This window comes from Arachis hypogaea, chromosome 12 (assembly GCF_003086295.3).
Source record: "Arachis hypogaea cultivar Tifrunner chromosome 12, arahy.Tifrunner.gnm2.J5K5, whole genome shotgun sequence".
In the NCBI taxonomy this organism is placed as follows: Eukaryota; Viridiplantae; Streptophyta; class Magnoliopsida; order Fabales; family Fabaceae; genus Arachis; species Arachis hypogaea.
The window spans coordinates 7,412,175-7,430,231 of NC_092047.1; the positions used below are offsets into that span (position 1 = coordinate 7,412,175).

The 18,057-nt window shown below is 38.5% G+C and overlaps 1 non-coding gene across 1 annotated transcript; it reads right to left on the reverse strand.

Annotated features, from left to right (window-relative positions):
• Positions 1–14,392: 14,392 nt before the first annotated feature.
• LOC112731626 (small nucleolar RNA R71) lies at positions 14,393–14,500 on the reverse strand. Its single transcript, XR_003167397.1, has one exon. It is a non-coding gene; the product is annotated as a small nucleolar RNA R71 (small nucleolar RNA).
• Between the last annotated feature and the right edge of the window lie 3,557 nt (positions 14,501–18,057).

The following is an 18,057-nucleotide window of genomic DNA, read 5'->3' on the forward strand; positions in this document are numbered from 1 at the left end:
TTTTTTTTTTAGTTTCTTATTTTAATAATGGTGTTGCATTTCCCTACTCAATTGTTGAGAATTTCTTGCATTATTTTGGTGCCTCTTGACTTGTTTGATATTAGTTAATATGCCTTTGCTTGAATTGTTTTCTCACTTACATGCGTAGCTAACATGTAGTGAGAACCTTACCCTTATTTGGCATTAACCCCCGCCTATGTTCTAATTGCTTTCATATCTTTGTTGTAGGCTTAATTTTCTTTCTTTTCTCTCCTTTTAGGTTGGCCACCAAGAAGGAAAGGAATGAGAAAGCTTCTAAGTGGGGCAACAAACGAGTTCACCCGCACAACCTTTTGAAGGAGCTCATCAATTGTAGCAACCCGTCCACCTTGATCTTCTTTGCATGCACCGAGGACGGTGCAAATTTCTAAGTGTGGGGAGGTCGTCCGATCGATCTCCATGGGTAACAATTTCTTTCCTTCAACACCAATTTTTCAATTTTTGTCTTTGTTAGTTAGTTGTTGCATTGCATGATAGGTTGCATGTTAGTTAGAATTTGTACATAATTGAGCATTTTTTTTATGTTAGGACTACTTGGTTAGGGTGATGATTTCTTTTCCAAGAAAAACTGTTTTTAGGGCACCCTACCAATTTGAAAAAAATTTTTTGTTGAACTTGCTTGAAGAATTTATTTTGGAACATGGTTTTTGAGCTAAGAACACAAGCATGTGAGTTTTGAGCCCAATTGTGTGGTTACATCATATAACCACTTATTTTCCATTCTTGTGTGCATTATTCTCTTTCTACGATTGTAATCTTTGATTTGTTTGATTCTTTATGTCCATTATTCCATGTGTACATGCATTTATATGATTGAGGCCATCATTTCATTTAGCTCACTTACCCAAATAGCCTACCTTTCATCAACTATTGTTAGCCAATTTGAGCCTATTTAATCCCTTTTGTTCTTAATGTTAGCACATCACTACCCTTAAGTGAAAAACAATAAATGTCCTTAATTTGGATCTTTGGTTAGCTTAGGCTAGTGAGGGTGTTTATCATTTGGGTATGGGAAACTTGGGATATTGGTTGAGAGAAAAGTGTGTTCTTGTGTTTTTATTGAAGATTTTTGGGAATTGGGTACATATTCATGCACTATATGTAAAACCATATGCATTTATACGTTTGTATATACTTTGAAAAAAAAAGAAAAGAAAAAGAAAAAGAACATATATATATAGAAAAAGAGAAAAAGAAATAAAAAGGGGACAAAAATGTCCCAAAGTAAAGTTCAATAAAAATCAATGCATATGGAATGTTAATTAAAGAGAATGCATGAGTATGTGAAAAAAGTGGGAATCATGGGTAGCTAGGTTGTGTATTAGAATTGTATAGGTTGTTATATGTGTTTAGTGAGAGTTTAGGCTAATCAAAGATACAAATTTCAAGCTCACTTGACCATATGCATCCCTACCTTGACCCTAGCCCCATTACAACCTATGAATAAGTCCTCATGATGAATGTATGCATGCATTGAATAATTGTTGATTGTTAGATGAAAAACAATCATGGAAAGCATGATTAGAAGAGAATTGAGTGATCAACCCTATACACTAGAGCGACTAGAGCGGATGCACATCCGGTGAGGGTTCGATGTTCAATTCCTTGTTCCTGACTTTCATGAGCGTTCTTCTTTCAAGTCTATTTAAACTTCATTTTGATATTTGAATTGGTAGAGTTTGTGAGTCGTCATATGACATTTGCCCTACTTGTTCATATGTGTTCTTGGGGAATGATTTACTTTTAACCAAGTAGGTAGAATCATTTTGCATTTAGTTGCATGCATGTAGATAGGTTTATATAGTTTATTTGCATTGAATAAATGTTCATACCCTTTTCTTGTCCTTCTTTATTCTTAGCATGAGGACATGCTTGGTTTAAGTGTGGGGAGATTTGATAAACCCCGATTTTGTGATTTATCTTGTGCTTATTTTGGGGGATTTTATCACATTTTTCCACATTTATTCAATGAAATAGCATGGTTTTGCAATTCTCCCTTGATTTGTGCTTAAAAGTGAAAACATGCTTTTTAGGCCCTAAAATTGATGATTTTAATTCACTTTAATTCCATTCGATGCCTTGATATGTTTGTTGAGTAATTTCAGGTTCAAAAGGCAAGTATTGGATGGAAGAAGTGAGGAGAAAAGCATGCAAGTGGGAGAACTCATGAAAAAATGAAGGAACCGTAAAGCTGTCAAGTCTGACCTCTTCGCACTCAAATGACCATAACTTGAGCTACAAAGGTCCAAATGAGGCGGTTCTAGTTGCGTTGGAAAGCTAACATCCGGGGCTTCGAAATGATATAAATTTTGCTATATGTTTCTTCGCGTTCAGGGGCGCACACGCGCACTTTGCGTGCGCGCGCCAATGCTGTCCGTGGCCCACTTTATAGAAATCGTGGCCAGCGATTTTGCAGCCCATTTTGGGCCCAATCCAACCCATTTCTGATGCTATTGAACCCAAGAATTGAGAGGGGAATGTAACAAGTAGTCATAGTTTATTTTTCACCATGTTTTAGGTTAGAATTCTAGAGAGAGAGGCTCTCTCTTCTCTCTAGATTTTAGGGTAGTTTAGGTTTAATTTTCTCAAATCTCACTTTCAATTCTTGTTTTGATTCTAATTCTCTTACATTTTAGTGTTCTATTGTCTTCATCTCCTTAGTTTCTCTTGTTAATTTCTTGTTTTGCTCTCTTTTATGTTTATGAACATTGTTAGATCTTAATTTTCTTTAATGCAATTTTATGTTTGATGTTCTTTTTATTGTTGATTTGAGTTGAGATCTTACTTTCCTTGCAATTGAGTAGTGTAGATTTACTTTTCTTGCACATTTACTATGCTTTCCTTTTATACCCACCAAGTGTTTGACAAAATGCTTGGTTGGGATTTAGAGTAGATTTTGAGCATTCTTGGCTTGGAAAGAGTAATTGGGCAATCTTGAGTCATGAAAACCCAACTCATGTTGGTGATCTAGAGTTATTAGCTAATATTATTTCCATTGACGCTAATCTTTTGCTAATTAAATTAGTGAGTTGATTAGAACTTTTGGAATATTGTTTCCATTGACGCTAATCTTTTGCTATTTTAATTAGTAAGTCGATTAGGACTTTTGGATTGAGATTAGCTAGTCTCATTAGACTTTCTCCCTATTTGTTGGAGTTGACGTAATGAGATAAATTCTTGTTTATATTTGTAACATGATTGATTAATCTTGTTTGACTTTCTCCCTATTTGTTGGAGTTGACTAAATAAGATGAATTAATCATGCATGACTAGGATAGAAAGCCTATGATCTCAACACTTGCCATGAATGTCTCTCTTTATTAATCGCTTTCTTTAGTTACTTGCTTAATTTACTTTTCCTTGTCATTTAAATTTCTTGCCAATATCAACAAAACCCCCCTATACCCCTCATAGCCAATAATCATACATTTCATTGCAACTCTTCGTGAGACGACCCGGAGTCTAAAATACTCCGGTTATTTCTTATTTGGGGTTTGTTATTTGTGACAACCAATATTTTTGATTGGGAGGATTGTTTGTTGGTGTAGAACTATACTTGCAACGAGAATTCATTCATTTGAGGAAATTCTATACCAACACGACAATTTTCTTAAATCAATCACCTTAATATCAATTGTTTGGTGTGAATAGGGACCAAATATCGTCTCGCAAATCCGAGCGAGGTGCCTAGAGAGAAAATCTTAGGACTGAACTGATGCAAGGACCTCGAGATGGAAGCTCGGGTGCTGGTATAAGCAATGTAGGTCAATACTACAGGCCCATGACCCTTATTGACTTCCTCAGGAGTGGTCCACCTCAGTTTAATGGAAATACCGATGCGTTGGAGGCTGATCGGTGGTTTCGAGATGTGGAGAGATATTTGTACATTCAGTACGTTCCCGAAGTACAGTCAGTGGAAATAGTGACCCACATGTTGGAGGGAGATGCTTAGAAATGGTGGCAGGAGTTATGTCATACTTTGCAGATAGAGTTAATAGATATTCCTTAGAATAGATTCAAGATGGAATTTTACGGAAAATATTTCTTGCATGCACTTCGCACTACAAATGAGTTGGAGTTAATGCAGCTGAAGCAAAAGAATATGTCGGTTGCTGACTATACCCGTGAATTCGACAACCTGTGCTATTTCTCAAGAGTTTGTCAAGGAAATCCAGTCGACTATGAGGAGTGGAAGTGTGCTCAGTATGAGAAAGGACTTAGGAGAGACATCTTTAACTACGTGTATCCGCAAAGGTTAACAAATTTCACTGTATTGGTTAAGAAAAGTCAATTTGCAGAAAATCACTCTATAAAGTGGGTGATGTTACAGGAAGGCTATGGAGAAACTGTAACGACCCAACTTCCAATACGTCATGATCGTACCAAAAGTAAGGCGTTACTGAACTGTTTTCCTTATTAACTATTTACTATTAAGCCTTTAGTTCGATATCGCGATTCAATTTTAGTAAAAATACTAGAAATTTTTGTTTTTATTAATTAAAATCATATAGCAAACATCACCAAGTAATAATAATCACATAATTATTAATAATAGTAATATTATACAAAAGAATTTAAATAAAATTCAGGTACAACTCCTATCCCTCTGCATAAAATAAAAACCTTAAGCAGTAAGGGCGAGGGAATTCTATGAAAGAAACTCAAGTCATAAACTTAACTCGTAAATAAATTCCTAAGAGTTCAAATTAATAACATAATTTATTCAAAATAGAATTTCTTTAAATTAAATTATACAATTCTTTTTATTTTTCAATTATCAAAATTATAATTTCAATTATACCAAATATCTAATAAAGATTATATAAAAATTCTAATTAATTTAAACTCCAATTATGATGAAACTCCATTTAATTACCTTTAGTAAAATAATTTTCTTAAAATAAAATTATCAGCAAGTAAAATAAATCACAAATAACTAATTATTTGATTTTCAAAAACTAGGGTTGTTACAGAAACTGCTCCAGATGAGCCACATAGGGTCGGACTAGGTGGATGTTACAAGTGCGGGAAGCCGGGGCATATGACTCGAGACTGTCCACACAAGAAAGGCCGGGATGCAGCCGAATTCGATTGTCAGACCCAAGGTAATCATAAACTGGTAGTTGAATTTCGAACTTCCTTGCATATCATTAATATGTGATATTCATTCGTAATATATGACGTGCGTTGATAATTGTAAAGCCCAACTCAATGACTGGTCGAAGGCTGTTAGTTGTTAAGGTGGAGTAATGTTTAGTTAACTTAGAAGGGTGAATCGGTTTAGAGTGGCGTTAGGTTTTGTTCCGAGGGTTACCTGAAACTGTAGGTCGATCTTCGGACGAGATCTTCTATGCTGGTCGGAGATGGCGTGTCCGGCTGGCTGATGGCGGACGGAGCTGTTATGTCCGACTTATTGGACTTGCTGCACTGCTGATCCTTGGTCACCGGAGGGTGGGGGGTACCTGCAAGAGACTCCGATGCTTAAATTAGCACGGGTATTAAGCAGGTTTTATGTAGAATCAGAGTATGAGTTATACCTGGGTGCTCCAGTGTATTTATAATGGTGTAGAGTGACCTTATTAGATAAGATAAGTTAGTTATCTTATCTTATCTTATCTTATCTTTGGGTGAGGTCAGCTTATCTTCAACGGAACCGCCCTTCTCTCTGTAGGCTTGGGCTGCCTTTGGATTGGGCTGTGTTCCTTCGTTTGGGCCCTTTACTAGGCTTTCCTGTCGATTTGGCCGAGTTCTTTGTAAAGAAGTCGGTCCGCTTGACCTAAACAGGTCGGTCGCTTTGCTACTGAACATCCCGGTTCGGACAGCTCGACCCAGGGTATGAACAGTGCCCCTGCTTGAGCTCGGTTTTCTTTTTTGAGGCCGAGTTCTCAACTTCGGTCCTTCTCTAGTAGAGCCGAACTCAAGCACTTTGTCGATTCCTTTGTAGAAGCCTTTTTTGAATGTAGAACATTTTTCCTCTAAAAGCGCGCGCTTTTATATCGGCGCTTTGGGAACGTGCGAGAGTTTAATGCTTTCATTAATTTTAACATTAATTGCCCCGTTTCCCTTTTGGCTCTTTATTTTGATTTTGAAAACCCAGAAACGGTTTCTCTCCTTCGCCCTTTTCGTAACTTCTTCGCACTTATTCCTTCATTCTCTGCCTTTCACCCACATTTCAACTTTTCTTGCGTTGCGGCATCGCTTGGTGATTTTTCGGAAGCTTCTGTTTTCGCCTGTAGTTTCGCGTTTCTCCCTGCGACATTGCTTTTGTTCATGCTTTTTGCTCGTGAGAGGGCGATTCCAGTTTTCGTCTTCCATCCTCAATTTCTTTGAAGCTTGCTACTTTTTCCAGGTTGGTACTCACTTTCTTGCTTCCTTCATAGCTTCGTCTTCAGTTTTTTGGTGAAGCTTTGATTTTTCATGTTTGAAAGTTTGAATCTTTTTCGTGGTCTTGTATTTGCTTGTCACTGTAATGTGTTTTTCCTGACTTTCTTTTATGCATTCTTTTGGTATTTCTGTCGAGGCTTTCTAGGGTTTTATTGTTGCTTCTGGTTGTTTCCTGTCTGATACCGATAGAAAATATGCATCTATTCCTCACTTTGTTTGGAGATTTCTTTTTTGTCTGATTCTGAAAAAGTTTGCACCTTTGATGATTTCTACTTGGCGTGCTTTGATTTTGGGAATGCTTTTTGCTTGGTAGACCGAAATGACTTTCTGTGTTTTACTTTGATGAAGAATGTTTGCTGTTTGAATTCTTTCTGAGAGATGCTGGGGTGCGAGCTGTAGATTTTTCCTGAAAACCTTGCTTTGTTACTGCCTCCAAAGGATGCCCCAGGACTTTGGTTTGAGTCTTGGGGTTTTCCTTTTCTGTTTCTTCGCTTGTATCGTATTGACCGAGTTGTTTTCTCCCTTGTCCGAGATGTTTTTAGTAACCCCCTCTTCTTTTCTTATTTGTAGGATTAGTTGGCCTCATGTCTTCTCGCAATAACATTGTAGAGATGTCTTCCAGAGTTCCTGAGGGGATGTCCGATTGGCTGGACTCGCTTGTCTTGTTGTGTGTTTCTGTTGTGGATGCTGAATTTTGCACAGAGCTGAGGAAGCGCCATAGGATTTGTGGTAACAGTACCTGTGAAGGGGATTACGAGCTTGTTGCCCCTGATTCTGATGAGAGAGTTTGTTTTCCGACTTCCGTCGAGGGGGAGCGTCCCTCCTTCTATGCTTATAAATACTTCTTCATCTAATTAAACATTACTTTCCCTTTTACTGCTTTTGAAACTGACTTGTTGTGGTCCTGTAACATTGCTCCGTCCCAGCTTCATCCGAACTCCTGGGGTTTTATCAAAATATTTCAACTTCTTTGCCAGGAATTGGGCATAACCCCTTCTAAAACCCTTTTCCTTTGTCTTTTTGTCTCGGCCAAGCCCGGAGGTTCCTCCAAAAAGAAAGCTTCCTGGGTTTCTTTCAGATCGGCCCAGGGGCAAAAAGTTTTTGCCATGTATGATGAGTCGTTTAAAGATTTTAAGAACTATTTCTTCCGAGTCCGTGCTATTAAGGGGGTCTGCCCTTTTTTTCTTGATGAGAATGATGAGCCTGCTTTTCCTCTAGAATGGCAAAAGAATGTAAGAGTGCCACGTTACACATGGGAAATGCTTAGTGAGGTTGAGCGGGCCTTTGTAGTTGTTCTTGAAGATTTGTGGGGGAAGCCTCCCCATCTGGATACAAAAATTTTTTTGAGTGATCCATCTTTGGTTCGGGCTTCCTTGGGTACTGTCTGATTTGTTTTTATACTTGCTTCCGAGCTTTTCTTCTCCTATGTTGTAACTTGTCTTTTTGTGGTTGATTTTGTGTTTTTCAGAGATGTCGAAGAATAATGGTTCTATAAAGGCCTACAAGAAGGCGAAGAAGGCGACTGCTGCTTTAAACATCTCGGCCAAGGCGGTCGGAGAGGGATCTTCTCAGGTTCCAGTTAAACCTCCTGTACCAAGTTCTCCTGGGCCGAGGAAAGCAATTCCTACTCCTCGGGTTCGTCTGGTCGATCCTCCACAATCTTCTGCTGCAGCTTCTGGTGCCCCTTCTAGTAAGAAACAAAAAACAACTGAGCCTTTCGACCTTGATGCCCCAAACTTTGATGCGGTTGAGTTTGTAGATCAACAAATCGGCCCTTATGGTGCTCTTTCTATGGACGACGTATCGCTTCTTCGTCATTTTTATTATGTAACACGGAGTGGTATCAAGTTGGCACACATCGGGGCGGCCCTATATCGAACTGCTCAAAGTCTTCCTCTCCATGCCACTAAGGCTTTTATGGAGGAGGCCAAATAGGAGTTTGATCGGATGAAAAGCTTGAAGGAGGAGCTTGAAATGAAGGTGGCCAAGTTAGAAAAAGATCTGAAGAATGAGCAGGCGAGTTCCCTCTCTCTGGCTGCTTCTGTAAGGTTGGCCGAGGACACGGCAATGATGCATAAGGAGAGTTACGTTACATCTTATCGGGAGGTGATGCACCTGAGGGGGAGCTGGAGAGTGCCCGGGAAGATTATTCTGAGCTTCAAGGTCATCTCGTTGGCAGCGTGACTGCTGCTTACGAGAACTTGAAGGAGCAAGTTCGGGTCATTGCTCCCGAGGCCGACCTGACCCTCTTCAGCTTAGATAACGTTGTCAGGGATGGCAAGATTGTTCCTGATGACGAGGATGATGATGTTGTTGAACCTCCTCCTGTGTCCTCTACCAAGGTGTCGACTTCTGCTATTCCTGCCGAGGTTGAGCCTCCCACTTCTGATCCCGACTGCCAGATCTTAAACCGGGATGACGGTACTGTAGATGTTGTTCCCCTCCATACTCGCCCTCCGTCTCCTCAGACTGATGCTGCTAAAAAGTCTTCTGACCCTTAGCTTTACTTTATTCTGGACATGTAGTTAGCCCGGCTTGTGGGCTTTTTTTTTTTTACTCTTTGTGTTTTGTTAACTGCTGGCACTTCCTCGTTGCTTGCCTAGCAACTTTTTTTTTTTCTTGAAAAACAAAAGGTAGCTTGCTTTAGCTTTTTAAGGTAGGTTTTGGTGGCCTCCGAGGCTTTTTTATCTTTTGTAGATTATATCGTGCTTTTGCACTTAACTTGGTATCTTTTGTTTTCTGAGGATGTTGGGACCTTACCGTTTGTCCTCTTCGGATTAGCTTTATTGTTTGTAACTTGGATCTTTTGTGGGTCCAACTTGTTTTTTGGTTTTCTCGCTCTGGCTTATATTTCTGACGGTCTATAACCGATTTCTTCAAGTTGGTCCTCCAAGTTGTTTTGGCAGTCCTTTGTCCCATCTTTCTCAGAGGTAGGCCGACTTCCTTACGTCATCCTTTCCTAAGTTATTTTTGTAATCCTCTTCCTTGGATCTTTGTCAGATCTCTTTCAGGGATTACTTTGATAACTTTTTAGTAGTGGGAGTCCGACTTCGTTATGTCGGTCTCCTTTAAGTTATTTTTGTAATCCTCTTTCTTGGATCTTTGTCAGATCTCTTTCAGGGATTACTTTGATAACTTTTTAGTAGTAGGAGTCCGACTTCGTTATGTCGGTCTCCTTTAAGTTATTTTTGTAATCCTCTTTCTTGGATCTTTGTCAGATCTCTTTCAGGGATTACTTTGATAACTTTTTAGTAGTAGGAGTCCGACTTCGTTATGTCGGTCTCCTTTAAGTTATTTTTGTAATCCTTTTTCTTGGATCTTTGTCAGATCTCTTTCAGGGATTACTTTGATAACTTTTTAGTAGTAGGAGTCCGACTTCGTTATGTCGGTCTCCTTTAAGTTATTTTTGTAATCCTCTTTCTTGGATCTTTGTCAGATCTCTTTCAGGGATTACTTTGATAACTTTTTAGTAGTAGGAGTCCGACTTCGTTATGTCGGTCTCCTTTAAGTTATTTTTGTAATCCTCTTTCTTGGATTTTTGTCAGATCTCTTTCAGGGATTACTTTGATAACTTGTTTAGTAGTAGGAGTCCGACTTTGTTATGTCGGTCTGCTTTAAGTTATTTTTGTAATCCTCTTTCTTGGACCTTTGTCAGCTCTCTTTCAGGGATTACTTTTATAACTTTTTCATTTTGGGCTGACTTTGTCATGTTGAGCCCTTCTAAGTTAAAGTAATCCTCTTTAATAGGGTTGGCCAGACCTCTTTCCAAGGTTTACTTATAACTTGGGTTGACTTGGTCTGACTTCTCAACGTCGGCCAGTCTTTAAGTTATTATTTTAGCAATCCGTAAGACCTCGTCAGATTCTTTTTTAGATCGCTTTCGATAACTTCTTACATTATTCTGTGTTCATCTTTGCCGATTTGTAGAAAGTGGTTGTCATCTATAGATCGTCTTTTGGGTGAATCGCGTTTTCACCTTTATCGGACGGTTATCTTTTTCGTGATCGTTGATGAGCGGATAATTTATACGCTTTTTGACATTGTTTTTAGTATGTTTTTAGTAGGATCTAGTTACTTTTAGGGATGTTTTTAATAGATTTTGTGTTAAATTCACATTTCTGGACTTTACTATGAGTTTGTGTGTTTTTCTGTGATTTCAGGTAATTTCTGGCTGAAATTGAGGGACTTGAGCAAAAATCAGATTCAGAGGTTGAAAAAGGACTGCTGATGCTGTTGGATTCTGACCTCCCTGCACTCAAAGTGGATTTTCTGGAGCTACAGAACTCGAAATGGCGCGCTTCTAATTGCGTTGGAAAGTAGACATCCAGGGCTTTCCATCAATGTATAATAGTCTATACTTTGGCCAAGAATAGACGACGTAAACTGGCGTTCAACGCCAGCCTTCTGCCCAAATCTGGCGTCCAGCGCCAGAAAAGGATCCAAAACCAGAGTTGAACGCCCAAACTGGCACAGAAACTGGCGTTCAACTCCACAAATGGCCTCTGCACGTGCAACACTCAGGCTCAGCCCAAACACACACCAAGTGGGCCCAGGAAGTGGACTTATGCATCAATTACTTACTTCTGTAAACCCTAGTGACTAGTTTATTATAAATAGGACCTCTTACTATTGTAATTGTTCATCTTTGGACGCCTGGTTCTTAGATCAGAGGGGCTGGCCATCTCGGCCATGCCTGGACCTTCACTTATGTATTTTCATACGGTAGAGTTTCTACACTCCATAGATTAAGGTGTGGAGCTCTGCTGTTCCTCAAAGATTAATGCAAAGTACTATTGTTTTCTATTCAATTCTTCTTATTTCGCTTCTAAGATATCCATTCGCACCCAAGAACGTGATGAAGGTGATGATTATGTGTGACGCTCATCATCCTTCTCCCTTATGAACACGTGCCTGACAAACACTTCCGTTCTACATGAAATAAGCTAGAATGAATATCTCTTAGATCTCCTAACCAGAATCTTCGTGGCGTAAGCTAGAATGATGGCGGCATTCAAGAGAATCCGGAAGGTCTAAACCTTGTCTGTGGTATTCCGAGTAGGATTCAATGATTGAATGACTGTGACGAGCTCCTAACTCGCGATTGCAGGGCGTTAATGACAGACGCAAAAGGATAGTAAATCCTATTCCAGCATGATCGAGAACCGACAGATGAATAGCCGTGCCGTGACAGGGTGCGTGAGCATATTATTCACTAAGAGGATAAGATGAAGCCATTGACAAGGGTGATGCCTCCAGACGATTAGCCGTGCCGTGACAGGGCATTGGATCATTTTCCCGAGAGATGACCGAAAGTAGCCTTTGACAGTGGTGATGTATCACATAAAGCCAGCCATGGAAAGGAGTAAGACTAACTGGATGAAGATAGCAGGAAAGCAGAGGTTCAGAGGAACGAAAAGCATCTCCATTCGCTTATCTGAAATTCCTACCAATGAATTACATGAGTATCTCTATCCCTCTTTTATTAATTAATATTCGAAAACACCATTATCACTTTATATCTGCCTGACTGAGATCTACAAGGTGACCATAGCTTGCTTCATACCAACAATCTCCGTGGGATTCGACCCTTACTCACGTAAGGTATTACTTGGACGACCCAGTGCACTTGCTGGTTAGTTGAACGGAGTTGTGTCCACACATAGAGCCACAATGAGGATTCAATACAATTATATATTGTTACTCTCACACAAGTACAAAGAACGTGGAACACAATTTCGTGCACCAAGTTTTTGGCGCCGTTGCCGGGGATTGTTCGAGTTTGGACAACTAACGGTTCATCTTGTTGCTCAGATTAGGTAATTTTCTTTTTGTTTTCTTTTCAAAAAAATTTTTTCAAAAACCTTTCAAAAATTCCTCACTTGTTTTCAAAAAAAAAAAATTGTTTTCAAAAATAAATTATTCTATGGCTTCAGAATTTTTAAGAATGAATTCTAGTGTTTCATGAAGCATGATTGAAGCCTGGCTGGCTGTAAAGCCATGTCTCAATCCTTATACCCAAGAGAAGAGCTTCTTTATCTTTCTTAGCCAATTGGCTGTTGAATGTAAGAAATGTCAGGCGTGTCATGTCTGAGTTACATACTAAAGCTTGGCTGGCTATTAAGCCATGCCTGACCCTTTGATTGGAGCTTTAGAGCATAAGATTCCTGGAATTCATATTAAAAATTTTGAATCCTTATTTTTCTTTTTTCTAAATAATTTTCGAAAAATATAAGTTAAAAATCCAAAAAAATCATAAAATCATAAAAATAAAAAATATTTCATGTTTCTTGTTTGAGTCTTGTGTCATGTTATAAGTTTGGTGTCAATTGCATTTGCATCCTGCATTTTTCGAAAATAATCATGCATTCATAGTATTCTTCATGATCTTCAAGTTGTTCTTTGTCAGTCTTCTTGTTTGATCTTGATGTTTTCTTGTTTTGTGTCTTTTCTTGTTTTACATGTGCATCTTTCGTTTATTAAAGTCTAAACATGAAAGATTTCTAAGTTTGGTGTCTTGCATGTTTTCTTTGCATATAAAATTTTTCAAAAATATGTTCTTGATGTTCATCATGACAGTCACGGTGTTCTTGGTGTTCATCTTGACATTCATAACATTCTTGCATACATTCATTGTTTTGATCTAAAAATTTCATGCATTGCATTATTTTACTTGTTTTTTCTCTCTCATCATAAAAATTTCAAAAATAAAAAAAAATATCTTTCCTTTTTTTTTCTCTCATCAAATTTGAAAATTTGGATTGACTTTTTCAAAAAATTTTTTAAATCAAATTGTTTCTCATGAGTCAAATCAAATTTTCAATTTGAAAATCTTATCTTTTTCAAAAATCAAATCTTTTTCAAAATTCTTAGTTATTTTCGAAAATTAAAAAAAAATATTAAAAAAAAATAAAAAAAAATATTTTTCAAAAATCTTTTTCTTATTTTTATATAAAATTTTCGAAAATAACTAATCAATTAATGTTTTGATTCAAAAATTTCAAGTTTGTTACTTGCTTGTTAAGAAAGATTCAAACTTTGAGTTCTAGAATCATATCTTGTGATTTCTTGTGAATCAAGTCATTAATTGTGATTTTAAAAATCAAATCTTTTTCAAAAACTAATTTCTATCATATCTTTTCAAAAATATCTTCTTATCTTATCTTTTTCAAAAATATCTTTTCAAAATATCTTTTCTAACTTCCTAACTTCTTATCTTTTCAAAATTGGTTTTCAAAATTTGTTTCAACTAACTAACTAACTTTTTGTTTGTTTCTTAACTTTTTCAAAACTACCTAACTAACTCTCTCTCTCTAATTTTCGAAAATATCTTCCCTCTTTTTCAAAAATTTCTTTTTTATTAACTAATTATTTTTATTTTTTTAATTAAAAAAAAATTTCGAAAAAAAATACTAACCTTTTTCAAAAACTATTTTCAAAAATCACTAACTCTTTTTCAAAAATTGTTTTCTAAAATTCACTTCCCCCTCTCATCTTCTTCTATTTGTTTATTGATATACTAACATCTTTCCTTCAACTCTCCAAAAATCCGAACCCCCTCTCTCTCTGAGTTCAAATTTTCTTCCCTTCTTTTCTTCTACTAACACAAGGATCCCTATACTGTGGTATAAAGGATCCATATTATTATTACTATTTTTTCTGTGCCATCTTCTTTGTCATATGAGCAGGAGCAAGGACAAGAACATTCTTGTTAAAGCAGATCCAGAACTGCAAGTTTCATGGACTTCCATCTGAAGATCCCTTTCAGTTCTTAACTGAATTCTTGCAGATATGTGATACTGTTAAGACTAATGGAATAGATCCTGAAGTCTACAGGCTCATGCTTTTCCCTTTTGCTGTAAGAGACAGAGCTAGATTATGGTTGGATTCTCAACCTAAAGACAGCCTGAACTCTTGGGATAAGCTGGTCACGGCTTTCTTAGCCAAGTACTTTCCTCCTCAAAAGCTGAGCAAGCTTAGAGCTGATGTTCAAACCTTCAGACAGAAAGAAGGTGAATCTCTCTATGAAGCTTGGGAAAGATACAAACAGTTGACCAAAAAGTGTCCTTCTGACATGCTTTCAGAATGGACCATCCTGGATATATTCTATGATGGTTTATCTGAGCTATCAAAGATGTCACTGGACACCTCTGCAGGTGGATCCATTCACCTAAAGAAAACGCCTGCAGAAGCTCAAGAACTCATTGACATGGTTGCTAACAACCAGTTCATGTACACTTCTGAAAGGAATCCTGTGAGTAATGGGACGCCTATGAAGAAGGGAGTTCTTGAGGTTGATACTCTGAATGCCATATTGGCTCAGAATAAAATATTGACTCAGCAAGTCAATATGACCTCTCAGAGTCTGCATAGAATGCAAGCTGCATCCAACAGTACTCAAGAGGCATCTTCTAAAGAAGAAGCCTATGATCCTGAGAACCCTGCAATAGCAGAGGTAAATTACTTAGGTGAACCTTATGGAAACACCTATAACTCAACATGGAGAAATCATCCAATTTTCTCATGGAAGGATCAAAAGCCTCAACAAGGCTTTAATAATGGTGGAAGAAACAGGTTTAGCAATAGCAAACCTTTTCCATCATCAACTCAGCAACAGACAGAGAAATCTGAACAAAATGCTTCAAATTTAGCAAATCTAGTCTCTGATCTATCTAAGGCCACTGTAAGTTTCATGAATGAAACAAGGTCTTCCATTAGAAATCTGGAAGCACAAGTGGGCCAGCTGAGTAAAAGGATCACTGAAATCCCTCCTAGTACTCTCCCAAGCAATACAGAAGAGAACCCAAAAGGAGAGTGCAAGGCCATTGACATAAGCGCCATGGCCGAACCTGTAAGGGAAGGAGAGGACGTGAATCCCAAGGAGGAAGACCTCCTGGGACGTCCAGTGGTCAATAAGGAGCTTCCCTCTGAGGAACCAAAGGACTCTGAGGCTCATCTAGAGACCATAGAGATTCCATTGAACCTCCTTATGCCCTTCATGAGCTCTGATGAGTATTCCTCTTCTGAAGAGAATGAGGATGTCACTGAAGAGAAAACTGCCAAGTTTCTTGGTGCAATCATGAAGCTGAATGCCAAATTGTTTGGCATTGATGCTTGGGAAGTTGAACCTCCCTTGTTCATCAATGAACTAAGTGGTCTGGATCAACTGACATTGCCTCAGAAGAGACAGGATTCTGGAAAGTTCATAATACCCTGTACCATAGGCACCATGATCTTTATGGCTCTATGTGACCTTGGTTCAGGAATAAACCTCATGCCCCTCTCTGTAATAGAGAAACTGGGAATCTATGGGGTGCAAGCTGCTAAAATCTCACTAGAGATGGCAGACAGCTCAAGAAAACAGGCTTATGGACAAGTAGAAGATGTATTAGTAAAGGTTGAGGGCCTTTACATACCTACTGATTTCATAGTCCTGGATACTGGAAAGGAAGAGGATGAATCCATCATCCTAGGAAGACCTTTCCTGGCCACAGCAAGAGCTGTGATTGATGTTGACAGAGGTGAAATATTCCTTCAATAGAATGAGAACTCCCTTGTATTCAAAACTCAAGGATCTCCCTCTGCAACCATGGAGAGGAAGCAGAAAAGCTTCTCTCAAAGCAGAGTCAACCAGAGCCCCCACAGTCAAACTCTAAGTTTGGTGTTGGGAGGCCACAACCAAACTCTAAGTTTGGTGTTGAACTCCCATATCCAAACTCTAAGTTTGGTGTTGGAGAGTCTCAACAAAGATCTGCACATCTGTGAGGCTCCATGAGAGCCCACTGTCAAGCTATTGACATTAAAGAAGCGCTTGTTGGGAGGCAACCCAATGTTTATCTAATTCTTATTTTTATTGTTTTTCATGTTTTCTTAGGTTCATGATCATGTGGAGTCACAAAATAAAAAAAATTGAAAACGGAATCAAAAACAGAAGAAGAAAAATCACACCCTGGAGGAGCATCTGTCTGGCGTTCAAACGCCAGAACAGAGCATAGTTCTGGCGCTGAACGCCCAGAATGGGAGCATCCTGGCGCTGAACGCCCAGAACAAGCATGGTTCTGGCATTCAACGCCAGAAATGGCAGCAAAGGGGCGTTGAACGCCCAAAATGGGCACCAACCTGGCGCTGAACGCTCAGAGTTGTGTGAAAGGGCATTTTGCATGCCTAAATTGGTGCAGGGATGTAAATGCCTTGACACCTCAAGATCTGTGGACCTCACAAAATCACCTCAGGATCTGTGGACCCCACAGGATCCCCACCTACCTCCACTCACTCTCTTCTCTCTTCTCAATCATCCTCTATTCCCAATAAACACTCTTCCCTATTAACTCTTTACCACTCACATCCAAACACCCACTTTCCTTCAAAATTCAACATCTCTTTCCCACCCAATCCCACCCATATGGCCGAATACACATCTCCCATCCATCTCCTCCATATCTTCTTCTCCTTCTTCTATTCTTTATTCTTTTGCTCGAGGACGAGCAACATTCTAAGTTTGGTGTGGTAAAAGCATAGCTTTTTCGTTTTTTCCATAACCATTGATGGCACCTAAGGCCAGAGAAACCTCTAGAAAGAGGAAAGGGAAGACAAAAGCTTCCATCAAGGGTCTATAGCTCAGTGGTAGAACATTTGACTGCAAATCAAGAGATCCCTGAGATACCTCAGGGGATACATTTTCTTCCACACAATTATTGGAAGCAACTAAGGGTGGAACATCAAGAGCACTCCATCATCCTTCATGAAATCAGAGAAGATCTAAAAGCAATGAAGGAGGAGCAGCCAAGGCAAGGAAGAGACATAGAAGAGCTCAAGGACATCACTAAGGTGGACTCATTCCTTGTTCTTACTTTCTCTGTTTTTCATTTTCTATGTTATGTGCTTATCTATGTTTGTGTCTTCATTACATGATCATTAGTAGTTAGTAACTCTGTCTTAAAGTTATGAATGTCCTATGAATCCATCACCTCTCTTAAAATAAAAACTGTTTTAATTCAAAAGAACAAGAAGTACATGAGTTTTGAATTTATCCTTGAACTTAGTTTAATTATATTGATGTGGTGATAATGCTTCTTGTTTTCTGAATGTATGCTTGAACAGTGCATATGTCTTTTGAAGTTGTTGTTTAAGAATGTTAAATATGTTGGCTCTTGAAAGAATGATGACTAGGAGACATGTTATTTGATAATCTGAAAAATCATAAAAAAGATTCTTGAAGCAAGAAAAAGCAGCAAAGAGCAAAGCTTGCAGAAAAAAAAAAAAAAACAGGCGAAAAAAAAAATAGAAAGAAAAAGCAAGCAGAAAAAGCCAAAAGCTCTTAAAACCAAGAGGCAAGAGCAAAAAGCCAATAACCCTTAAAACCAAAAGGCAAGGGCAAATAAAAAGGATCACAAGGCTTTGAGCATCAGTGGATAGGAGGGCCTAAAGGAATAAAATCCTGGTCTAAGCGGCTAAACCAAGCTGTCCCTAACCATGTGCTTGTGGCGTGTAGGTGTCAAGTGAAAACTTGAGACTGAGCGGTTAAAGTCAAGGTCCAAAGCAAAAAAAAGAGTGTGCTTAAGAACCCTGGACACCTCTAATTGGGGACTTTAGCAAAGCTGAGTCACAATCTGAAAAGGTTCACCCAATTATGTGTCT